General features: G+C 42.3%; 1 protein-coding gene across 4 annotated transcripts in view; it reads right to left on the bottom strand.

The window, feature by feature from the left end:
• The window catches only part of camkk1a (calcium/calmodulin-dependent protein kinase kinase 1, alpha a), a 96,071-nt gene that overhangs the window by 65,595 nt on the left and 18,990 nt on the right, over positions 1–11,486 (bottom strand). The gene's annotated exons all lie outside the window — the stretch shown is intronic.

The raw sequence follows: 11,486 nt of genomic DNA, 5'->3' as shown, positions 1-11,486 counted from the left end.
GGGGTTATTCTTAAGAGAAGAAATGCAAAAACATAAATTAAGATCATTAATTGGTTTGGCCTTGAAAAAACTTAGTTTAAACTGTTTGCAAAAAATTTTGGATTATGTAAATCCTAAAAAATACAGAAATCACATTATAACCCTCCCACTGTCCAATCGGGTGACCCCTCCAGAAAAGGTGACCATTGAGCAGGGTTGATTGTTTATCCCTTGAGGTCCACATAGCAGGGGTGAGAAGTGTGCATCACCTCACCCCTGCTATGTGGACCTCAAGGGATAAACCATCAACCCTGCTCAACGGTCACCTTTCCTGGAGGGGTCACCCGACAGGACAGTGGGAGGGTTAAGGAGACTACTAACATCAAAATCACACTAGAACCATTATAATATGCAATTACATTTTATTTAAAAATGTGTTGACAGTGGAATTAAGAATTCGTACCTACACTTACACTATTTTTCACATAAAATATAGAAAGACAAATAATGTTTTAAGCACCTCAATCAAAACCAGGGAGTTTTCACTGAGCTCTGCCATCTTTACTTCTGCTGATTTTTTTTTATCATCATAAAACATGTCCAAGTTTAGCCTTTGGAATGAGTGGAGGCCTGCCAAAATAAGTGCATGCTTGCAAAGAGAAATGTGATCAATTGATTTTAATTGTTTTCTGTCAATTACATCGTTTTTGTGATGGCTTGGAGCCAAAACAGAAATTGTATTAATTGCACGGCTCTGCTAAACTATGCACCACATGCACTTGATTTAACAACAGTTGCAAATTAGACAACGGCACTTGCAAAACAGTAGTTTGCATCTTCTAAATTAACATTTTGTGTTTCTGTTCGTCCTCTGCAAAGAGGAGACCTTCTGTTGTATAGAAAAACACATTGAAGTGCCTCAGTGTATGAAACGGACTTTACAAATAAAGCTGTCTTACCTTGACTAGTGTGTTTTTTAACAGAGAAGCTACTGAACACTGTTCTGTGCACACAGCCCCATAAAACATTCATCCATGCATCACTGGAATGAGATGTAAACAAAGAAAATGTCACCTGGTAATGAATATCGTTACTCCGGTATGCATCACAAAGCTGTTGCCTCAAGGCCTGGTATGTGAGTGTGTGCATGTGGGCATCTGCACTATTCGCAACCCAGTGTGTAAGCTTAAATCTGCACATTATGTCTCCTGGTAAAAAAGAAAGAGTACTGAGGTTTATAAAAAAAACAGTAGGCGAGTCTCTGGCTGCCTATTTCACCCCAAGGGAGGACACGCTGCAGCAAGTGACAGCAGAGAAGCGGCCATAGTCAGAGTCTGAAGACGAGGTTTGGACAGCACACTGACAAGCCTCAAGAAAACGGACAAAAACTCAACTGACCCCCAACTACTGCAGTTATCTCATCTGCCATTTGGAAGCAACAGCAAATGTACAGAAGCACCTGGAGCAGCCAGGAAATGAGCTCCTTTCCCGTCTTCTAGGGACTGATGAGGATTTCTTTTTCTCATGCTACTTTAAACCTTTGAGGGCAAAGGTGGGCACAGTATATGATCAAATATTACCGTTAGCACTATTGAGATGTATTTTGTCTCGAAAGAGTTACCATCAGCCTGAATTTATACCCGTAAATAAAATGCTTCATTTCAATGGGCGAGTTAGCTGCTATGGTAGTCCAGTGGTTAAGCCGCCATGTGCTGACGTGGGTTTGAATCCCAGTGGTGTCGGTGGTAATTTATTTAGCCAACTGAAGCAAATTTCATGTTTTTATATTTTAGTTTTATTTTGTGCAAAAATGTTGTGTCTCTAAACATCTTCGGTCATTTCCAAGCAGCCTTTTCTCACTCACACTGGTTAAATAAACAAATAAAGTAACAAAAAATACAGATTAGTCTTTCCTTTTTAAGCAGTTTACTGATAAAGGGTTGAAAACATATCGTCAATTGTAGCTGAAAACAAAAGAAGAAAAAAGTTACTGCTATACAGTATTGATTTCAAAGTACTTCTACTAGTTTATAAATCACTTAATGGCATGGAGCCAGAATACATGTTGGATCTCCTTCCTGTACATATGCCCAGCAGAGCTCGGAGATCGTTAAGAAACAGCTTAGCTGGATCAGAACCAAACAGGATGACGCTGCTTTCTGCTACGTTGCTGCACAAAGATGGGCTCACCTTCCTCATAACCTCAGATGTGCACAGACTCTAGTAACTTTTAAATCAAAACCTTCATGTATCCATCGGCCTTTAAATGACTATTTCTTATACAGCACCTTCCTCACTCTAACAGCTAACCCTTTAAATTTGTCGTTTTCTTTATGCTGTTTTTATCTAAATTTAATGTGTGTGTATTTAATTGTGCTGTCATGTTGATTTAAATTTTCCTGCTGTTATCGCTGATTGGAAAGCACATTCAATTGCCTTTGTGTATGAAATGTGCTATATAAATAAAGCTGCCTTGCTCAGACTGGGATGCAAACCTGCGCAAAACTGCATCCCAGTCTAGCGCTCTAACCACGTTAATACCAAGTCTGTTACAGACGAGATCAGCTTCACGCTTGACAGGATTTTCAAAATAAAAATAAAAATTTGCAACTGAAAAAGGATAATGCATGAATGCTGCCAAAAACAGGTTTGGGGTATTTTTTTCATGAGGAAATAACATCACACGCATGGCAAAAAGCTCCAAAAAGTGGACTTTCCATTATATGGCCCCTTTATAATAACGATAAAGTACCTAGCTAAAATTAATTTATAAAATTATAAATAAACAAATGACTGGCCACCACAAAGGCTGGACTGTGATCTGATGGTATATTGTTTGTGGAAAACCTCATAAACATCCAACAGAAACATCCACAAAGGAGGAAATGAAGGCAAAAACCAAGAAGAGCTGACAGAAAAATTAAAAGTACAGTTCTTCTGGGTCATCTGGGAGCTGTCTGAATGGAAAATGAGGCCCAACACAGAACATAGTTAAGTTCTTAGGATAGCTGACATAAAATCCATCTCTTGATTTCTGCTTTTTATCATCCCAGTCTGGTACGGTATGATGGAGATGAATAAAATGATGTTCTCCTGGTGGGTATCTTATGCATGCTGATGTCTGCCATACAGAAGCTAATGAGAACGGGGGGAGAGAAGTGCACGTGGGGGGTGGAGGGCAGTCAAGCACTTGGATGGGGTTAACTGCGAGATCCAAGTAAGAAAGTAAGTAAACTTTATTTGTATAGAGCTCCGGGAGTTGAAGTCACTTCTACCGGCATGCAACAGTTCAAATCGAAGTGGCGCCATCTTGGCAGGCAGAAACCCACAGCTAGGCGGTTTGTTATTGTCAGAAAACTCAAACGGGAAATATGGTAGATTCCTGTAGGTTATTCCAGAGCGTAGGAGCTACAGCTTCAAATGAACGGTCACCTCTAGTAAAATAGTAAGTGTGAGGAACTTTAAGCAGATTAAGATCCCCATTCCTCCGAGCCTGCATAGGGGTGTAGGGTTGGATCCGTTCTCTAATATAGGAGGGAGCTTGTCCATGCAGGACTCTGAAAACCAAAAACAAAATCTTAAACTTAAACCTAAAAGACACAGGAAGTCAATGAAGTTCCTTTAGGATGGGGGATATGTGAAACCTCCTATTCGTGCGCTTAAGGATTCTTGCAGCAGAGTTCTGCACTAGTTGCAGACAATGGAGCTCCTTCGTGTTCAGACTGGAAAATAAACTATTACAATAGTCTAAATGGGATGACACAAAGGCATGAATGAGGAGCTCCATATCATTTCTTGACACCACACGTCTAATCTTCGAGATGTTCCTTAGTTGAAAAAAGCAGTTTCTCGTTAGCTGCTTACAGTGCTGCACAAAAGACATTTCACTGTCAAAGATGACTCCTAAATTTCTAAGGCTTAACTTCACAGATCGGCCCAAATCACCCAGATACTGCTTAATCTCCGGGACAGAACCAACAGGGGCAACAACCAGAGTTTCTGTTTTGTTAGCATTTAGCTGCAGGGAATTTTCAATAAGCCATTTCTTTATCTCCACTAAACAATGGAGCAAAGAGTAACTTATTCAGCTCAGACTGCTAAAAGAGCAGTTTAGCTGAGTGTCATCAGCAAATAGGTGGAATGAAACGTCACTAAACCTTTGAAAGATCTTACCCAAAGTGGTCAAATACAACAAGAAAAGAACAGGATCCAGGATGGAGCCTCGGGGCACTCCACTCAACAATTCTGCAGATTCTGACCTTATTTGGTTTGCTGTAACACTAAAGCTACGTTCTGATAAATAAGAGGAGAACCACTGAAGGACTGTCCCTGATAGTCCAATTTGGTCCCTCAGTCTCATCAGCAAAACCTGATGATCAACTGTATCGAAGGCTGAAGAAAGGTCCAAGAGCACCAGAACAGTGCGTTTTCCAGAATCAGCAGCCATCATAATGTCACTGGACACTTTCAATAAAGCTGTTTCCGTTAGGGGTGCTCCGATTGATCGGCCACAGATAATCATCGGCACGATTTTCCTGCAAAAGTGTGTGACCTGTGATCGTCGATCACTGCCTTTCATTCCCGATCTGGCACTGGCGCCTACTCTTCCCGGCTGGTAGAGGCGCTGTAGTTCACCCTCCCGCTTGTCCCCGCTTAGTGTACATGCGCGTGGCGGCAAACCCGCAAAGACAAACGTGTCTGCCGTGTGGAACTTCTTTACCGTGTGCGAGAGTGATATTAAGTTTGCATCTTGCAGCACTTGCAACGAAAACATACCCCGCGGAGGAAGCACTTCAAAAAAATTCAACACAGCGAATTTGATCCGACATTCAAAGACTAAACACTTGGCGGAGCATGGTGAGTTTTTGAGGCTCACCGCAGACAATGAAAAGAAGCCAGCTAATGCTAATGCAGCCACAGTCAGACGGCAGCTAACGCAGCCGACGCTTGGAAACACTCGCCCATATGAGCGTGACAGTCAAAAGGCTAAGCAAATTACCTGTAAAATCATCGAGTTTATTGGACTAGACAACCAGCCTTTTTCAGTTGTGGAAGACGCCGGATTCCGCCGACTACTAACCCACTTGGAACCCCGCTACATGCTACCGGGACGTAAATATCTCGCCGACGTAGCCCTTCCAGAGCTCCACCAGACAGTGTATTCTTTCATCGAGGGACTCCTTAAAGAAAGCGTCTCATCATCTGTGAGTTTCACAAGTGACATTTGGAGCTCAGATGTCAGTCCTGTGTCAATGCTGAGCTTAACAGCTGCTGCTGCTGATGTCATACCCTCTGTGCTGGTTTTAAAGCGCCTACTTGCCAAAGATGCTGCAGCAGATCATGGTGTGAATACAACTAAGGCCACATTGCTGGAAGCAGTCTCCAAAAGATTTGCTGACATCGAAAAGGAGCCTCTACAGTTTGGCCACCATCATAGACCCAAGGTGAGAAAATTATCAAATAAATAATGCTGAAATGTAAGCATTTACTTATCCATAGTTAATTATTTTGTTTTCAAGTTGCCAGAAACTACAAGTTTAATAAGAAATGAATGTGATGTCCCCCCACCCCTATTCTAGGTACAAAGACAATTTCTACTCTGAAGATCGAGACACACAGACAGCTTCTTCGTCTGATCACAAAGGCCTCTCAGAGGGACCCAAACCAAGAAGCTGAAGCCAGCAACACAGGACCACCAGCAGAGAAAGTGCCACGACCAGGATCCTCCATGTTTGGTAAAATCCTGGCAGAAGAAACCCCACGGCAGGCTCACACTGACACTCCAGCAGGACCAGCACCATCAGAGATGATCGTCTATCTCATCACCTTTGTGCATCACCTTTGGCATTCTTGGAAAACTAATAAGGAGAGATTTCCAGACCTTGCTAAAGTAGCTCGAGCCTACCTGTCTGCACCCTGCACAAGTGCAGAGAGTGAGCGATTATTCAGTGCTGCATCCAACATTGTAGATGAACACAGGAATAGACTCATGACTGAAAAAGCAGAGATGCTCCTCTTTATTAAAAAGAATCTTGATGCTTCTCAACAAGTCAAACAAGTCATACATATTTAGCATACACAAATGCTGTTTAACACGTTTCCCTGTTTAAAGCAGTTGCACTTTAAGTTGTGCTAGTTTTCTGTTTCAGGGTCTTTAGGACCATTTGTATGTTGTTCGAGTGACAAATGGGCTATTTTATTTACGTTGAGAAACAGTCATATTTATTTTATACATTATAAGAAAGTGACAAATGTGCTATTTTATTTACCGGTACCTTGAGAAACAGAGTCATATTTATTTTATACTTTATAAGTGACAAATGGGCTATTTTATTTACCTTGAGAAACAGTCACGTTTATTTTATACATTATGGTAAGCACTTTCATTTTTGGTATAACAATAAACAGAGTTTGATCATTCATGGCCTCAGGTATTTTTTATTTTGTAAGTTACAGTTAATAGGAATACATACTCCATTTGAACCTGAATGTATCCTTAGTTACTTAATTTGATTTGGGCGGTGATGTGAGATATATTGACTTTTTTTGCACTATTTGTAGCCTAAAGAGAGCCTTAATGTTTTCAATTACTTACAAATTGTTACTGATATTACATAATTTGAAGTGAAGTAAAACCATGTTTTTTTCTGAATTAATATGTAACACATGCATTAGAACTCACCATAGCTAAATGAACAATTTACAGCCAATCTATGTAGTTGGTATCTGTAATCGGCTGATCGGCCACGATCGGCCTCTTGGCTGATCGGTATCTGTGATCGGCAGATTAAAACCTGATCGGAGCATCCCTAAAACAAATAACTATAAGTATTGAGGGAAAAGCATGTTTGTTCTATGGAGATTAATTTGTCTAATAAAGGATTAGGTAGAGAAATAGAACGGTAAGAGCTAACGTCTTACAAATCTCCATTTTTATGAATCACTTTCTCGACATGGGTGAAAGTAGTTGGTAAATCGTCATTGTTCTGAGAATATTCAAATGTTTTTAGCAACTAAGGGATTAATGTTTATGAAATGACTAAACTGCTTCTTACACTTTCCACTTTTTTCATAAGATAAATTAACAGTAGCTACCGATTTTCAGTAAACCTGGACAGACTGAATCAGCTGTTCAAATGCGCTTTGGTAGGAAAATTCGGCGAGGAAGCACGGATAGTCAGAACACTGGTGGCACAAACACGGAAGTAGGTAATGGCGATGAAAACTCCAGACGACAGCTCCAACACTGTGAAGTAAACAGGCCACTTGTTTGAGTCCAAGCAGGCTACAGTGTGGACACACCGTCGCACTCCTCAAGGAGAGGAATCCGGTGCAGGAATCGAACGCCGTCCCGGCGGCTGAAAACAGCGGAATTCCTTCGTGCTGTAGCACGCCCACGTTTAACGTTGTTACGACTGGTGATGGTATTGGTGAAGAACGTCGTAACATAAAAGGCGCGGGGTCAGGATTTTAAAAGCAAACGATTTTATAACAAATAAAGGACCAAACTCATGTAAGGTTACTAGGTCAGTTAAATACAAGAACTAAAGGTGACCTCCTAAAAGAGGGAAAAAACGAGGACTTGAGGGAACACACAAGCTGGAGCTCCACTAATATAATAAACCAATAAGTCAGAGTAGACTCACAAATTCAGCTATTCCCCTTTTTTGGGCTAAAATAGAAAGTAAACCGATTAAGTCCAAACCAACTAAGGGCGAGCACAGGGCTGTTAAGGTAATGGAAACAAAACAGTAATAATTACTAAATCAAAGCGCTTTTGAGCAAACACACCAAAAGCAATACTTATGCTCCACTGAGCACACACAGCCAACAGGTTAACTTAACCTCTACAAATGCTCCACTGAGCAAGCATAGGAAGTAGGTTCAAACTAACCAATTTCCTACCTCTATTCAGCACAATCTCCAAAAGTTCCACAGAACTCAGAGCAAAGCCAAACTCAATGAAATTACACTAGGTTCAAACTAGGTGTGTCTGGATTTCATCCACTCTCAAGGTATTCCCCACTCTTTCTGCTCCCTGGTTCTTCTGGCCGCACCCTTTTAAAAGCTCAGAAGCTGATTAGGGATTGAGCGCAGCTGGAAGGCGGGAGGGAGGAGCAGGCGCGGAGGAGGGGCTGCTCCTCTCTGCAGGGAAGTGGAGCAGGAGCATGTAGAAACTGGTGATCATAACACGTGGACACCAGACCGTGAGCCTCTCTTTCTGGATCTCCTACGGGGCTTGCCTGGTACTCGATGCAGCTATAAAAATTCAGGTGAGTCCACGTTTATTATAAACGGGGGCGGTAAAGCCTGTTTACACCCGTCCAGATCATTACAGTTCTCCATCAGCGATCTGATACGATACAACGAGTCCTGATCATAGGTCCATATAGCCATGACACATTCCTCAGTCATTCGGGCTGAAATGATCACATATGCAGAAAAAAAGATCATTAAAAGTCTAAACATCAGGAGAAGAGCCGAGGCACTGCCGATTACAGGCGCCATCTTGACTCAATTCCCAAGAACTCCCAGAATCCTTTTCTGGCTGTGCTTTGAATAATGAAGCCTAATATGAAGACGTGGCTGCATACCTCATACAAAACGTATTAATGAGACTGACGAGGGCTGGTGAATTCACTGACGTGTTCACTCGCTGCCCAGGGAAACAAAAAAGAGCTCAAACTGAGTCAGACACTGAAAGTTAACACTTCCTTTGTCACGGTTGGCATTTGCAATTTCATTTAATTATGTAAAAGCGCCAAAGTAAAAAGGTAGCTGGACTCATCAGCGTACTTCTCTGTGAACGCTGAGCATCACTCAGTAACTATAAGGCCTGTATAACTCCTCAGTTTAAGTTGTACTGGCATTGTCCTGGAACACAACATCAATGCAGTACTCGGTAAGTGTTTACATAGTATGTCTGTGTCCAAGTGTGCTGAATAGTGTTGGAACCCAAGTTTTTCATTTTTATGTGTGGTTTTTAGTCGAAGGATACAATACTAGCTTACTGCCTATATGTATATACATGTACCTTTGTTATTATTTTTATTCAAATTATTGTTTGTGATAAATCAATCAATCAATCAATCAAAGATACTTTATTAATCCCAGAGGGAAATTAGAGTTTCAGTGCACACAGTTCCGAGATCAGACATACATGGGTAAGACGCATGACAAGAATTGGTGACTGTGGTCATTCGCAACCCTGAGTCGCGCTACCTTAATAGAGATCAGAGGGTTACATGAGGATTGGTTCAGGTGGAGGGAAAAAAAGGCACTTCAGAGTTACGCTCCACCGGGAGGGCTTTGCTCTGCAAAAAAACACCTCAGACAGATACATGCAACAAACTTCAGACAACACAAGTGTCCACTAGGAGGGGTGGTGGTTTGGGACTATCCCCACTTCTCTTGGATATCGAATCGAATTCGATATCTTTACTAAGTTTGTATTTGGAAAACCTTTTCTTGCGGAGTGGTAAGTGTACCGATTGCATCACAACTGTTATGATTTATTTGTTTTATTTTAATCAACAAATCATCTCTTTCATGTCAGCATAAACACAAACAGCAGGTCACTGCAGGGAATCGAACCTCATCTCATTACTGAAAGTAGCATTACCAGTGCTAGTAACACTTTACAATAAGGCTCCCTATTATTAACATTACTCCCTGTTATTAACTCTGGGTCTAAGGTATTACTGCTCTTGCTAGACCTTTCATCAGCTTTTGATACTGTAGACCGCCATATTCTGCTGGACCGTCTTGAGTTTTGGGTTGGGTAAAGGGGGTTGCACTTGAATGGTTTCGCTCCTGTTTATCCAACAGATCTGTTACTGTTCAGATTGGATATTGTTCCTCCTCCTCTCTCCCTCTGCCTTGGAGTGTGCCTCAGGGCTCTGTTCTGGGGCCTCTCCTTTTCTCTATCTCCTACCACTGGGCAAAATCCTAAATAGGCACAGTCTTAATTATCACATCTATGCTGACGATTGCCAAATATACGTGGCACTAAAAAAATGAAAATGTGGACTCTCGTCTTGCGGCATGTCTGGCAGACGTAAAGGGCTGGCTAGTGGCCAATTTCCTCAGGCTGAATGATTTAAAGACTGAGTCCATTGTCTTTGATACCCGCAATCCTTCTGGCTCTCATTCCACTTTTGATGGTTTAAACCCTAAGCAGTGTGTAATAAGCCTCGGGGTAAAAATGGATGCCAACCTTTCAATGACTCCTCAGATCAACCTGCTGACTCCCGATGTACCTACTTGTATGCTAGGGTCAGCTGACCGCCTACTGCTTTGCACTCCCCGGATGGCCTACAAATCACGAGGTGAACGTGTGTTTGTCCATGCTGCCCCCATGCTTTGGAACTCATTGCCCATTACAGTTAGGCTGGCATCCCAGTGTTTCCCTTACATAGGCGTAGCCGTGGCGGGCCGCCACGGCTTAACTCCCACCGCCACACCTACAAGATCCCAAGTTTTATTGGTTTTTTATTTATTTATTGCGCCGTTTCCCGAAGAAGCAGCGGGAACTACTGTGTTGTTGCTTGTGAGCACAGCCGGCAGAGAGCAAGGAGGAGGAGGCAGGGCAGGGTGGTTACAGCTAGGGATGAGCGTACGGATAAAGCATTTTTGACGAATATGAGCATGAAACGAGTAAAACTCGTAAATATCTGTAATCGTGCTGAAGGAAAATCCTCATTGTGTCACGTTACGGTGTTGGTAGGACCCAAAATGTAGAACCCAAGATGACACGAGGCATATGGTGATATAAGAAAATATCCTTTATTTGGTTGAGCCGAGAACAAACAAAAATAAATCCAAAGGCAGGGAGCCAATAAGTCCAAAAATATCCAATTTCCAAGCTAGAGACAAAATACTGAAGACTAGAAAAGACTGGGATTCAAAAAGCTAGAGACTAGCGAAGGCTTGACAAAAATACCACAATGGACCGAAACAAGACAGAGACAAGACAGGGCTTAAATACACAGGGAGGAGTAATTAGGGAAAATGGCAGCAGGTGTGTGGGGTGAGGGCTGGAGGGAAGACAGGTGACAATAATTTATCTAAATGGGGGAAACAGAACCAAAGGAGGTCAGATAAACCTAAAACACAAAAACTAAACCTAAAGACTGAGGGAAGGACTCACACATACACACACGGACACACATAAACTCACACCTACATACACTGAACTGGGGAATGGACATGCATACACACACACACACACACACACACACACACACACACACACACACACACACACACACACACACACACACACAAACACCGAACAGGGGCAGGACACGCACACACACACACACACACACACACACACACACACTTACCCTGAGTTGGGGAGGACATGCACACACACACACACACACACACACACACACACTCACACACTTACCCTGAGTTGGGGAGGACGCGTGTGCACACACACACACAAACACACACACATACACACTTACCCTGAGTTGGGGAGGACGCGCGCGCACACACAA

This window comes from Nothobranchius furzeri, chromosome 10 (genome assembly GCF_043380555.1).
Source record: "Nothobranchius furzeri strain GRZ-AD chromosome 10, NfurGRZ-RIMD1, whole genome shotgun sequence".
Classification (NCBI taxonomy): domain Eukaryota; kingdom Metazoa; phylum Chordata; class Actinopteri; order Cyprinodontiformes; family Nothobranchiidae; genus Nothobranchius; species Nothobranchius furzeri.
Note: the sequence above shows the minus strand (reverse complement) of the source record. Positions and strands in the feature narration are given on the sequence as shown.